The sequence below is a fragment of the Bombyx mori genome, chromosome 23 (genome assembly GCF_030269925.1).
Source record: "Bombyx mori chromosome 23, ASM3026992v2".
Taxonomy (NCBI): Eukaryota; Metazoa; Arthropoda; class Insecta; order Lepidoptera; family Bombycidae; genus Bombyx; species Bombyx mori.
The window spans coordinates 7,565,622-7,578,846 of record NC_085129.1 but is presented as its reverse complement, the minus strand read 5'-3'; the positions used below and the strand labels follow the sequence as shown (position 1 = coordinate 7,578,846).

The 13,225-nt window shown below is 35.1% G+C and overlaps 1 protein-coding gene across 1 annotated transcript in view; it reads right to left on the bottom strand.

The window, feature by feature from the left end:
- The window catches only part of LOC105842491 (uncharacterized), a 75,571-nt gene extending 62,643 nt beyond the window's left edge, over positions 1 to 12,928 (bottom strand). The window contains exon 1 of the mRNA XM_038019325.2: positions 12,522 to 12,928. The gene's annotated coding sequence lies outside the window, so the exon portion shown is untranslated. The remainder of the gene's footprint in view (positions 1 to 12,521) is intronic.
- Between the last annotated feature and the right edge of the window lie 297 nt (positions 12,929 to 13,225).

The following is a 13,225-nucleotide window of genomic DNA, read 5'->3' as shown; positions in this document are numbered from 1 at the left end:
GGGTGAAAGGACAGAGCCTTGCGGGACTCCAGCTGTGAGAGGTCGTGGGGAGGAGCGGGTTCCCTCGACTCGATATCGAAAAGCTGCAGACAGTCAAAGTCCCATAGAAAGCAAAACACAGAAGATACAATCACACCGGCTGTAGACGAGTACGAAATAAATTATCTACAGTACTCTATGCATTTAAATCGAATTTTAATACTATTTTTGGAATTAGGTTCACATATGTTACTTCTATTTTTCATATTCTGTATTGGCTGATCGAACAAAATCTAATGTTTTATATTTTATGACAGCTACGTTTAATTTAATTTAAGAAAATTTAATTTATTTTTGAAAAGAGTCAGCTATCTATATTCATATCTTAAGCACAGAAAGCACATTATACCTAGAAAATAAATAAGGAAGAATTAAGAGCATAGTTGAATTATTTTGCGAAATTTCTTCCATCGGGCACGCGTGATATATAACGTAATAGTATCTGAATATATAGTTATAGAAATTGCCTATAAAACATGTTAATCACAGTACGGTCCTACATATGTTAACATACCGTAAGAAATACATAAACGAATAAATGCACTTTTATATTTAATATTAATGGTAAATAAAATAAATACATGTATTATATAGTATATAATGAATAAATATAAGTACTACTTGCATTCAAGGATAAGATGGAATAGTCACCATGAGAATGATGAAAATTTTATTTTAACTTCCTGTCCGCGTGCATAGTGAAAGTGTGGATATAGAATTATAATATACTTTTATGTTTGTAGTATAAAAAGTGAATATCATATACAGATACTGTAATATTTATATTTACTGGTGGTAGGACCTCTTGTGAATCCGCACGGGTAGGTACCACCGCCCCGCCTATTTCTGCCGTGAAGCAGTAATGCGTTTCGGTTTGAAGGGTGGGGCAGCCATTGTGACTATACTGAGACCTTAGAACTACATATATCTCAAGGTGTGTGGCGCATTTACGTTGTAGATGTCTATGGGCTCCAGTAACCACTTAACACCAGGTCGGCTGTGAGCTCATCCACACATCTAAGCAATAAAAAATAATAATAATAATAATATTCAAGTGCCCATAATAATATGATGGTGATAGCAAAACGAGACGTGACTGCTGTTAATATTGGATAATACTTGTGAAGGTTTATAAAATAAGAAATCATTGTTGTTAGGATTAATTTCATTAAATTAATATTTAAAATTCAAGAGCTGGTAGTTAGCTTTCGACTTGGAAAACTTTTCGCTTTTGCATTTTTCTCCTTCATTGGGTGGATTTAAAATTTCCATAATTTATCGTATAGACTACTAAGAATATCAAATTCAAATTTCGTGGATACTATATCAAGTAACTCGAGTGCCATAATAAAATAAAATCTACTAGAGAGAGACTTTAGAGACTTTATTGAACTAGACGTTGAACTATACAAGCCCACGCAACCGAAATCGTTTGCAAACACAAGTACTAGTAAATAATTAAATTTACTGTGAATATATAATTAATTTACTTTGTCTGGTCTAAGTGAGGGGGTAAAGCGAGTATTTTGAAAGTGAATCTCAAGATTCAATTTAAAGATAAATAGGTCCTCAGCGCTTCAATAAGACTACAAAGTTGTTTAGTCGTAACGAACTAATGTTTGATGAACTTCGCTGGGTTACGCCTCTTGGCTTTGGCAAAGGCTTGAGTTTTCCATAATAAAACCATTTTGTTTGTTCAACACATTCTTATAAAACTAAATCTAAAACTAAATTGCAAAGTAATTTGACATAATATTAGTTTACCTAAGAAATTACCGTATAATATAAAGAGAGTTAATTTTATTTTTAATTATTTTTTATAATATTTCTATCAATGCACTCAATGGTATTGATGCATCTCTGCCAGCGTATTGGTAATATTCAATTCCCTTCTTGAAGAAGTCAGGTGTTCAGGAGTCAACAAACTCTTCAAAGGCATTTTCGAGTATTTCATTTTTTCCTTGCCAAGAAGTTGTCTAAACTTATCCAAGCCGAACAAACATAAGTCCAATAAGCATAAGTCCATTGTTCAAACAGAAGTAAGTAGAAGCCTGTCGGCGCAAAATCTAGTGAGTACCGTGGATGATGCAAAGGTTTCAACCCTAGGTCTTGTAGCTCAGAGACCGTCTGTTTTGCTGTATAAATGCGAGCGTTATCGTGTATCGACTAACCAAAGCTGGCCAGAGATTCGCGAGCTTCTCTATCGTTATGTTCAGTCTCTCACTGTACACATCCGCAGAAATGCTAGTGCTATTTCGTAAGAAGCTGTGATAAATTATAGACTACCAAACAGTAATAATGACTAACTTTTTAAGGGGTAAGTTTTAATTTGAGACATTGCCTAGGTCTAACCGCGCTAGCTTTTATAAAAAAGAACCCACTATTCATCCCAAGTGAAAATGCGGTTGAAAATCCTTTCCATACCTTTCTGTATCCGTTAAGCAAAGCACCTCAATGCTTTTATCGCGCTGGCGATCGTTCAGCTCGTACGGCATCCACTTATCACGTTTATATTATATTGCCAATTTAACGCAAATAAACCAATATTGTGTCGACACTAACATTGAAAGCTGCTGCTAACTCAGCGGTGGATTGAGTGAGCATCGTCAGCTTCCACCGTACGTTTTCCGTCAGCCACGGTGTTAATTTTTTAGATCAATTTCCATATCGGAAACTTTCAAATCAATAACTAGTCGTGCGTTATATTCTGTAGTGTTTACTCCGTACATGTCATTAATTATTATTTTTATCTATGCTGATAGCCTTGAGAGGCTATTTTAGCTTCACCCAACGTGTAGGTGAAATCACGGGGTTCAAACCGGAAGTGTTGTTAAGAATGGCCCTAGCAAGAGCGGTGCTTCGCAGAATCTACCACCGGATCGGAAACACGCCGCACTGAGAAGATCCGGCGAGAAACTTAGTGGGCTGTGTCTATGGGTTAATTTACTTGTGGAGCCCTTCGTCGCGAGTGACGGGTTCGGCGAGGACGGTGACTGGTGCTTGAGGTACCTAAAAGCACCCGTCTTTAATGTAGTGAGTCGTTTGTACAGCATTGCTAGTGCAATAGAACTCGTATTTATATATCGAGTCCAGGTGGATGAAAAACATTCAAATGTAGTCGTAGTAAAATGAAATATTAATCAATAATCAATTGAATGAATTCGAAATGAATATTCCAAATTATTTAAATAAAATACAGTTGGAATTAAAATTTATTACCAGTCTTACACAAATTACGTTTCAAATGACCAGATTGTACAACGGCAACTTCATAGTTAAAAAACCTAAATTCAAGAAAATGAAATATACACAACCATAATACAAATGTGTAGCAGATAGCTATCACAGAACACAAGATATTCGACAGATGCCTGAATCTCGCCAATAATATTTCCAAGATAAGCTTCCAATCAGTAATAAGCACCAAAATTTACAAAACTAGAATTTGGATGAAAGGATTGTGACTATTAACAGTATTATTTTAAAATTTATTAAGCTAATTTAAGTATTATTTTATAGTAGAAAATATGATGTTTTTTTAAATCATATTATTTATTTATTTTTGTATCTTGATTATTCATTTAAAATTAGAAGAATACTCTATTTTTTACAAAATTTTATTATACAGCAAAAACAACATTCGGAATCTCCATCTATTAACCAAAAACACGTGCTGGGTGGGGATCTATCTAAAGTTAGGGTTACGCTGACATAGCCCCTAGGGCTATCAGCTTAGGTAGGAAAAAAAAAAAAGTGGGGATCTACCTTTTGTCATTTTCCTCAAACTATTATTGCACCTGAAATTTCTTTATATGGGTGACGTCATTCACTTATATCTATGAGTTCCAGAAACCACTTAGTACCGAGTATCCACAGGCAGTTCGTGGCTACCTTGAATACTAAAAATATCATGGGGATGGAAGTCCTAGTTCGGGGGCATTAAATGTTAAAAAAAAAGTGGTATTAAAGATGTTTTAATCACATAAATTTTTTAATGCTATACAAAGTGCCTTTTTTTTTGTCAGGAGGGAACCGCCGGACTTCCGCTCATTGGGGATGGAGGGCGGGGCATGTCGGAGTCAAACCGACTAAAACCTCCTGTCGCTCAACAACCCACGACTGCACCGCGCATGAGGCAGAGCTCATGAAAAGGCAAAGGGGGGAAAGTGAAGCATTTAGTGCGGAGCACATCTCCCATCACCCTCCCCCTCGGGACGCCGGACTGGCGGTCGTTGGCGCCACGACCACCAGCCCTCACGGTCGGCAGGCTATCCGAAGCCCGCCTAGATGGCGCCGGTTAGAATGGTCTATGTTGAGGATAGCCGGCCTTCCATCACCTGGATGCTCTTGCATAAAACGCGTGCAGAACAGCTTGCACGTCGTCTTCTTAGGCCCCCTTCGCCGGTCCCCAAGCTGACATGTGAGGGAGACCCTAAACACTTAGAGGGCCAGGGCTTGGGCGAGATCCGCCTCCCTGGCCCGCGCTCGACGGCGGCGGGCCTGTGCGTCTCTCACGCGCCCCGCCGCCTCCTTCTGCGAGATGGTGCACTCGCAGAAGTCGAGATGCTAAGTGTCCTTAATATACAAAAATAAAAAATAGGCCTCACACAGCTCAATCTTCTCAGAAAGTGTTCCGTATACTTCGTGATTTCGCTCAATACCAATTTTATAATCCTTATAAACCTTAATCCTTAAACCCAATGTCTTAGTGTTAGATTTCAAAATTAATAATCGTCATAAATTGCTTTATCGATTCACATTTTTATCGATAATCGGGCAAAAGGTCCTAATAATGATCGAAAAGAGATCTCATGCCCAAATGACGATTTCGTGTTCGCTGAATCGAATTATTATTTGAAGAGTATAACACGCTGGAATGAATACCGTGTGTATGTTTGCGAGCATCTAATGTACACCAATATGTTAAAAACAAACTGAACATATGTTTTGTTTAGGATTGAATTGAATTTAAACATTTGGTTGAAGGCTTCTAATAGTGACAAAGCTTCTATTTTTAATACAAAGTAGTAATATAATTCACTTGAAAAAGAAAAGAAAAAATCAATAGACAAGAATTGTAATGCCATTCATTTCTAGTTTTGAAAGTTTTCAAAAGAAAACTCTTCAGTGTTGTATTCATTCTTGTTCAAAGCTTATTATGTATCAACTCATCAATCATTTTCCCCATTGAATACATTTCATTCAGAGGAGAAATGTACAAAATTATTAAGTAAATAACTGTTTTATCGAAGTATGTAGCATCCAGTACCAAGGAATCAAGTAAATTTTCTCTTGAATCCATTAGATAAAAAAATGATTAAACAAAATGTACTATAGAGACGAATCGAGTAATCCCATCCCAATCAATTTGTTAAATATCTCTGGGGACTAATGCGATCAGCTTAAAATATTAAAACAGAGATTCGTTGGTGCGCGGGGTATTAAATCAATGGAAAATCTGGTTCTTTTATGCTCTAAATTAATTTAAGTAATGACTTTTATTTTTAGGGAATGCTGTAACTATTTTCATAAAACGACTACTAGTTTTGCTGTGTTATGTTTGATGTAGATTTAAAACTATACAAACTTGGTCTCAAGCAGCTGTTGTAATTTATTTTATTGCCACCCATCTTAGCGAGCTCACGGCCCATCTGGTTTGAAGTGGTCACTGGAGCTCATAGGCGTGACCATGGCATGTCAATGCCGCCCCTCATCTTCAAATATGACCTCTAAGTTTAGTTTTTACAGTGTAATGGCTCCACCCTTCAAACCGAAACGCATTACTGCACCCGTGCGGTCTCACTAGAACCAGAACTCTCACTAGAACATCGATACGAAATCACCTGCCCTCTTATCCTTTAGGCCACGGTGACTTTGATAACTGTTTAATCTTGGCAGTCCATTATAAAATTCCAAAATTATAATGAAAAAGTTATAAGGGTAGCCTGAATCCTTTTAGGTTAAATTGAAATAATTTCTAGTACCAAAAAGAACTGGTCTGTATTGTTAACATACTAAGCAAACATAAATTCTGTACTTTTTATGGCATGTGGAGCATAAATTGGAATTTTAAGCTTTAGAAAGTAACACAGTATGTTGTATTTACATTCTCTATTTACTTGGTTGGTTAAACATATGAATGAATGGAGAGAAATTAGAACGTACTGAAAAAAGGGAAGCCTTTAAACTACTTCTTTCTAATTTAAATTACTTTTACGGCTTATCCTTGTATTTCGTTTCATTATTAGCATTTTCATTGTAGCAGATGGACTTGTATTTTCTAAAAAATATAATTTGTAATATTATTACGAATGAATTTTTTTTGCACATAGAATTGGTACTTTATTCTCACGATAAAATTATCTCAGGTGTTAAATGATTACTAAAAGTGTGAATAACAGTATTAAATAGGCCTACGCTTCTTGAAAACTCAAGAAAATACTATATTTAGCTAAACACGTATCGTTACTGTCTATTTTGTAATATTACCGTTGTAACACATGAGGAGCAAGTAATTAATTTGTTTCAAAGTTTTTGTTGACTAAATCCTGAACCGTAGCATTTTTACTGCTTAATGTCAAATCTTTTGATTCATGTTTGAGTTCCAATGTTATAGATGCTTTATAACTTTTATGTCGACAAAGAATATTATTCGTCCAAATTTGAATATGATTTTCACTTCGCAAGTCTAGTAATTATTATTTATCGAAGCTCGGGTTTCTTTATTGACGTAATCTAACGCTATTTTTAGGTTTGTCAGATTGACTTGAACTTTAGTTATAGAAAATGATCACGGATGTTAGATAATCGCCCACAAAATCTTTTTAGAAATTTAGAGAATTTTATTTGTTCGGGTGTTTTCTGAATTACGAATTTCGGTGTTAATTACTATCTATAAATACATATTATTCGATGTTCACTACTAGAAATAATAAAAAAAAACTATATATATGTAGAATGAAAAACACATAGAAGTACCTATATCTTTTTGAACTTATTTTTATTTCTTTCGTCCTTTTCTATTATCTTACCTTTAAACAATTCTCCTATTGGAGGCGGTATCTTTAGGTAATCAAAACTTTTTATGAAGCTTTAAAATCCAATTTAAAATTCAATTAATTCTTCAATAGAGCTAACCAGAGAGGAGTAGGTATGTTAGCCACGTACACTCTAAGGATTCGCTTCAAAGCACTTTCAAGGATTCTTTTTCAATAGCAATAAAAGCAAACCACTTTCCTTGTTCAAATCGTAGTAAAAATATGTGAGAAGATCTACTTTTTCAGCGGAACTTATTAATCGAATTTCTACAAATTTTTTCATAGATGATTAGACAGGGATTGATAAATAATGAAGACCATATATAAATTTTAATATTAATCGTGTTATATTGTGAGTTCACTGGATTAAATCAAATTTCGCCGTGTGATGTATATACGTTGCTTAAGGTGAAAGCCAACGCGAGGAGAGTCGTGGACGATATAAATCAGCGGAAATAATACACATGATGACCTCAATTTTCCTAATAATCGTATTTCGGATTGTTACACAAATTCTGAGTTCTTTTTTCCGTGACCTGCTGACATATTGACAGAATAAAAGAAATATGTAACAAAAATATCTATCAGGCCTTTAACAACGTCGCTTCCTTCGATATGATTCAGCAAATAAATCATAAGATTGGTATCCTTATATTGTATAATATATCTTAGCAATGCATATATTTTACTTGATTGATGAGACTACAAATTTTTTCGATTATTATAAGGATATATTACTGCAAAAGTTTTTTTTTTATAAAATGTTTTAGTAGTCGATATTTAAGACTTTATGAAGATTCTAGAGGTTGTGCAGTATTGATATGTCGGAGTGTTGGAGTGTTTGTATAAAAATGACTATATCAGTGTGCGAACCGGAGTCACGACGGAGTTACGGGACCTATCTTTCTGCAGCGTGGCGTGAGTGAGGCAAAGAAATGTTCTTTCTCAGAAATTGTTTACCGCTGGACTACAGGATGTTCTCACGAATCTGGACCGAAAAAAGTATTGAAGTATTGTTGAAATTAGCATTGGGGAGATTCGTAGAAGAACCGTGACCACTGACATTTTCCAAAGGATTTCGAGATTGAAGTGGCAGTGGGCATACCACATTGCTCGTTCTTGAGTGGCAATATCATACCGAAAAACGTAGCGTCCGTAGGTCTCCCACAGGGTGGACCGACCTGCACTGGACATCTGTGAGCTGATAGATAGATACAAACTACATTCTGCGAAATCCCTAAGAGTTATTATTACTGCTATCCAAACAGCTGTAGGTTTAGGAAGATATTTGCAATAGTAAAAAAGGTATGGATTTCTTACACAAGAGAAACACGAATTGAAAAATAAATTGTAATTGTAAATATGTATTGTAAAAACTGAGACCTTAGAACTCGAATCTCAAAGTGATATTTACGTTGTAGATGTCTATGGGCTCCAGTAACCACTTAACACCAAATAGGTCCTGAGCTCGTCCACCTATCTAAGCAATAAATAAAAAAAGCTAGAAAACTCACAGGAATAAGGAATCATTCGTGACCGAAAAGGTAAACCTCTAGTGTAGTCACGTAACTGTGACGTGGGTCAATCCTGGGGCAACTTCACTCATTACATATAGGTCGATACTCTCCATCGATCTCTTCTTCGCTACCGGCATTCCCATGAAATTACAAAGCTTAGATACCGCTTACGAAAAACTTATAGAATAAAGAAACAACATTGCGTTTCGTGTGAATTGTTGTGTAGGCCAAGATGACTTTGTAGCTACATACAATCTACCGCGAAGACTTTTTTTTTATTTTAATATATGTCTTACAAGACCTTTATAATGTGGATTTTCACCACAAAGAAGGAAGTCGGAGCTTATTGTTATTCAAATATTAACCACAAAATGTATCGAACATTATGAGTATTAAATCAGTAAGTACATCGAAAGTAATTACACACTGTGTTTTAAATGATAAATATTTTCGCAGTAACTGAGACTTCGACCGTATTTTTAAGAGAAAAAATAATTCGGTTAAAAATACTCTGCTTACATGTAACTTGGTATGAAGTTTTATATTGTTTTCAATACCAAGTGGTCACAATATAGGTCACTGTTTTGCTTTCGAAAGTCAGTTAATACCAAGATGATCATGGGCTTGCATGCAAACTTAGAAAAGCATAAAAAAATACTTTATCGTTAATAGCATCAAATTCAAAGTCGGATATTACTCTTAGTCACCTGGGATTTTGTTTGTTACAGTATACTAGACGCCGACGCGCCACAGTTAGTTAGCCAGGGCACTACCCACACGTTCTACGTAAACTATTTTCAATTAATTTTAATTAAAACCATACATACAATCGTTTTACTAACAAATTAATTTCTGTTATCTAGGTGTTTGAACCTGAAGTTATAGTTTAGCCTGAGACTAAACGTTAACAAGTGACATTTTAAAGCTGTAAAATAATCTTTGTTGGCTTTGAACTTTGACGTTTACCGATGCACCGAACTAAAATTACTTCAAAATTGCTAGTTTTCTTTTTGCAGCTTTGCCTTAGGGGCTACACTTTGTGTTGCATGGATGGAGACTCGTGCTCAGTAGTGGAATGAAAGGTAGGTTATATTATCCTCGAATTCATACTATTTCAAAAACCTTTTCATCTTAATCAGTTCAGCCGTTTGGGTTTCAAAACGTAACTTACAGCCAGAAGGATATTTATAATTATTAATTTTGGTTGGTATGTGACTTCTAGCGTGACAATATAAATTTATAATTACAAAAAACAAAGCACAAATTAAGCTCTATCTAATAACTACGCTCTCTTCTATGGAAACTACATAAAATAACCATCCAGTGGTTTTGTAGATGAACCTGAATTAACATATAGACAAATCAATGGTTTATGTTCTATTGATGATGTGTGAAATGAGTTAATCGAATAATTAGATTATTTTTAACAAAAAAAAGACGACATTGCTTGATATCTACATACATTTTATGTTAGTTTACTATAAGTTCATTTTTCTATTGTCTTTTGACAAAAATTTCAATATATCAAACGAAAATTTTAAAATCTTCACTCACAAAAAAGCGTTATATTTATGTGTGTCGTACAAGAATAATTGTCACAGTTCAATCCGCTGGGAGGTTGTTGTATTATGTCACAACAGAAACATCATAACTAATGTACAGAAACACGTATCGTATTGTGCACGGTTCGATGAATTGAATGTTTTTGGAGGGTCTAAAAATAATAGGGATTACAACCTATTTTTACCTTACCACCTTTATATTGGATATAATGGATTTTTTTCTGGTCGTATCTTTTATATCTAATTGCAAGATTTATCTAATAAAGCGAGATTGACTACTGACCATCAACTCATGGTTCATTTAACTAAATCTAAAAGAAAATGTGTGTTCTAAAGTATCTAGCATTTTAGCTGGAGTAAACTTTTGCTACGGACTTTTAAACATAGAATAGATTAAAACATTGTCGTGAAAGACAAGGTTCAGAAATATTTAAAAATAAATGTATCAGTAGTTAAAAGTAAATTAAAAGTATGCTCATCCTTTATCGTAAATCCGGTCCCAACTCAGTACAATGCTGATTGCAAAACCTTGTCTGGTTTTAGTTATATCGGGGTAACGCTACGAACATATTCGCCGCAATTCCAAGAAGTTTCCCCGAAAACATATTGGGATCGATGTTTCGTGCAGTGATCAGTACTACAGTCATTTGAAGGATGCAACTAAGTTGACTTCTAAAACGTTGAGTCTTCAAACAGAAAAGTCGTACTTTACGCCTGGAGAAAGACTTATGCTTTAGAAAATACACGTTCGGCCTCGCGTATAAAGCATTGCGCTCAATTCCGGACTGAGACATCAAATATCAGCACTTCCATTTGACTCCATACATAAAACGGCCGTTTGGATTGTCGACAATCCTATTTTTATAGAACGGAATTTGGTTCTACGGAGGGACTTCGATTCTCTGTATTTTGTACCGAACTTTCCATGATCAAATTTTTATCATCGCGCTGCACGTCATTTGAGTAAATTTCATTCATACTACAGCTGGAATCAATATATTCATCCACATCGCGTTTCGGAAGATATTTTTGATACTTTTTGTACAGCTTTGGTCCCGCTTATCTTCTTAAAACCAGGTTTGCAGACAGTAGGTACTCAGCGTTGGGTGTTGTTCTGAAGTTTGATGTTCACGAACTTCATGTGTGACGGTGCCGAACCACCATTAAAAGACCCGTGTGCTTAAAATGGTAGTAGAACGCATATCTCATTTACGTTGACAAATATTTAAACATTTTCAATGGCGAAAATTTACGTAATTGTAACGTATCAAATCTATGAAGGTGATATGAGACCTTTATTTTTGCAGATAGAAACGTCTCTATATTAGGTGCTGGGAATACGATAATTACGAAAATCGTGTTTTAAGGTCCTTGAAAATTGGTTTAATATAAAATTATTTTTGTGTTGTATATTTTTAATTGACCAGAAAAAAAATAACAGAAATAGCCGGCCAATCGATGGCCGGATGAGCAGCGAAGGGCTATGAATAACGAAAACGTGTTGTCTACAATTTTGATATGTCATTTAGGTTATATGTATGGCCTATTTTCCTATTTTGAATATTGCTAGCCAAAACTGAATCAGATGATGAATATTATAATAATTATTTGATAATTTATTAAATAAAATGTTAAAAACATGTCTTTTCAATGAAAGCACCGTCGAAACGTTTTTCTGAAGTTATTTATTGTAACCAACTTAGAACTTCGAACAAGAACTAACACCTGACTTAAACTTGCTTCTACGATCAAAGAAAATACTATAAAAGCGCAATAGAAAAACAGTTCAAATGAAATTTCTTTAGTAAGATGGAATTGTTGAAGTTTTTTCATTTAAAATCTTTACTGTTGAAACGGTATTATTATGGCAAGGGATTTGTATTTGACTATAAGGGTTTTTAATTGTTAATCAAAACCCTTACGCGGCTAAGTAGTATTATGTTAAGTTTTTTTTTTATTGCCCTTGTAGGCAGACGAGCATACGGCCCACCTGATGGTGAGTGGTTACCGTCGCCCACGGACTTCAGCAACGCCAGAGGTAGAACCAAGCCGCAGCCTACCGAAAACTAAAAGATTCTGAAGTTAAAACATTTTATTATACTAAAACAGATTTTTTTAGTGTAATTTAATTTACTGTTCCACGAGCCCACCTGATCTTAGGTAGTTAATGAATCTTGTATGCATCTTAATATTTTTCTGGATGTCTTTCGTAAATTTCCTAAGTATTGTAAAAGTTTCCTGTATCTACGTAAAATGTTCAGTTTTTGGTATCTAGCTTAAAACTAACTTAAAACATAACATGACTTAGGAATTTTTAATAATAATCAAAAATATATGTAATTTTGTGATTTAAATAAGTTACTTACGGTCACTGAGGTGAATGATATTTTTTTTCAGAATCACATTTATCGCAAGGGCAGAGTTTGTTGTGCCGGCGCGAAGGTGGTGCGCTAGGGGCGAGCCGTACGCGGGGGGTAGCAAGAGCCAGTGACGCTGGAACGTGCGACCGGTGCGGCGTCTGGTAGCTACTGGATTACTGGATGAAGGCGGCTCGACGCCGACCGATCGCGCACTCCGCCCGCCCACAGCCAGCAGTGCTTGCCGTCATGCTACTTACCCCACAATCTTTACATCACACAATATCGCATCTAATTCATTCTCAGATAGAGTAAATTTTGTTACAATTCCCACGTAGAAGCTACAGCAACTGTTTATGTTTAGCTTGGATTGGTATTTCATGTTTTGTAATAAATAAAAAAAAACAATGATTTTATTTATTGACTGTTAAATTGTTACTATAAAATTGACAGTTTTCAGGCGACCTAACGTTTTCGCGGAAAATGAGCCGTCCGTATGACGCACACGAAACCGAACGCGGCACAAGTCGATTTTTGTACGGCAAAAGTATCAAACTTTTAATGATTTAATCACTAATATTTTATTCACAGTTCTTTTAAGTGTAGCACTAAACAAAATTAAACCAGAACTTAAAAGGAAATACTAAATGTATGCCAAAAAATAACAAATCATTGAAATTTGAAACCGTAACAGAATTCAAGTAAAAATATTT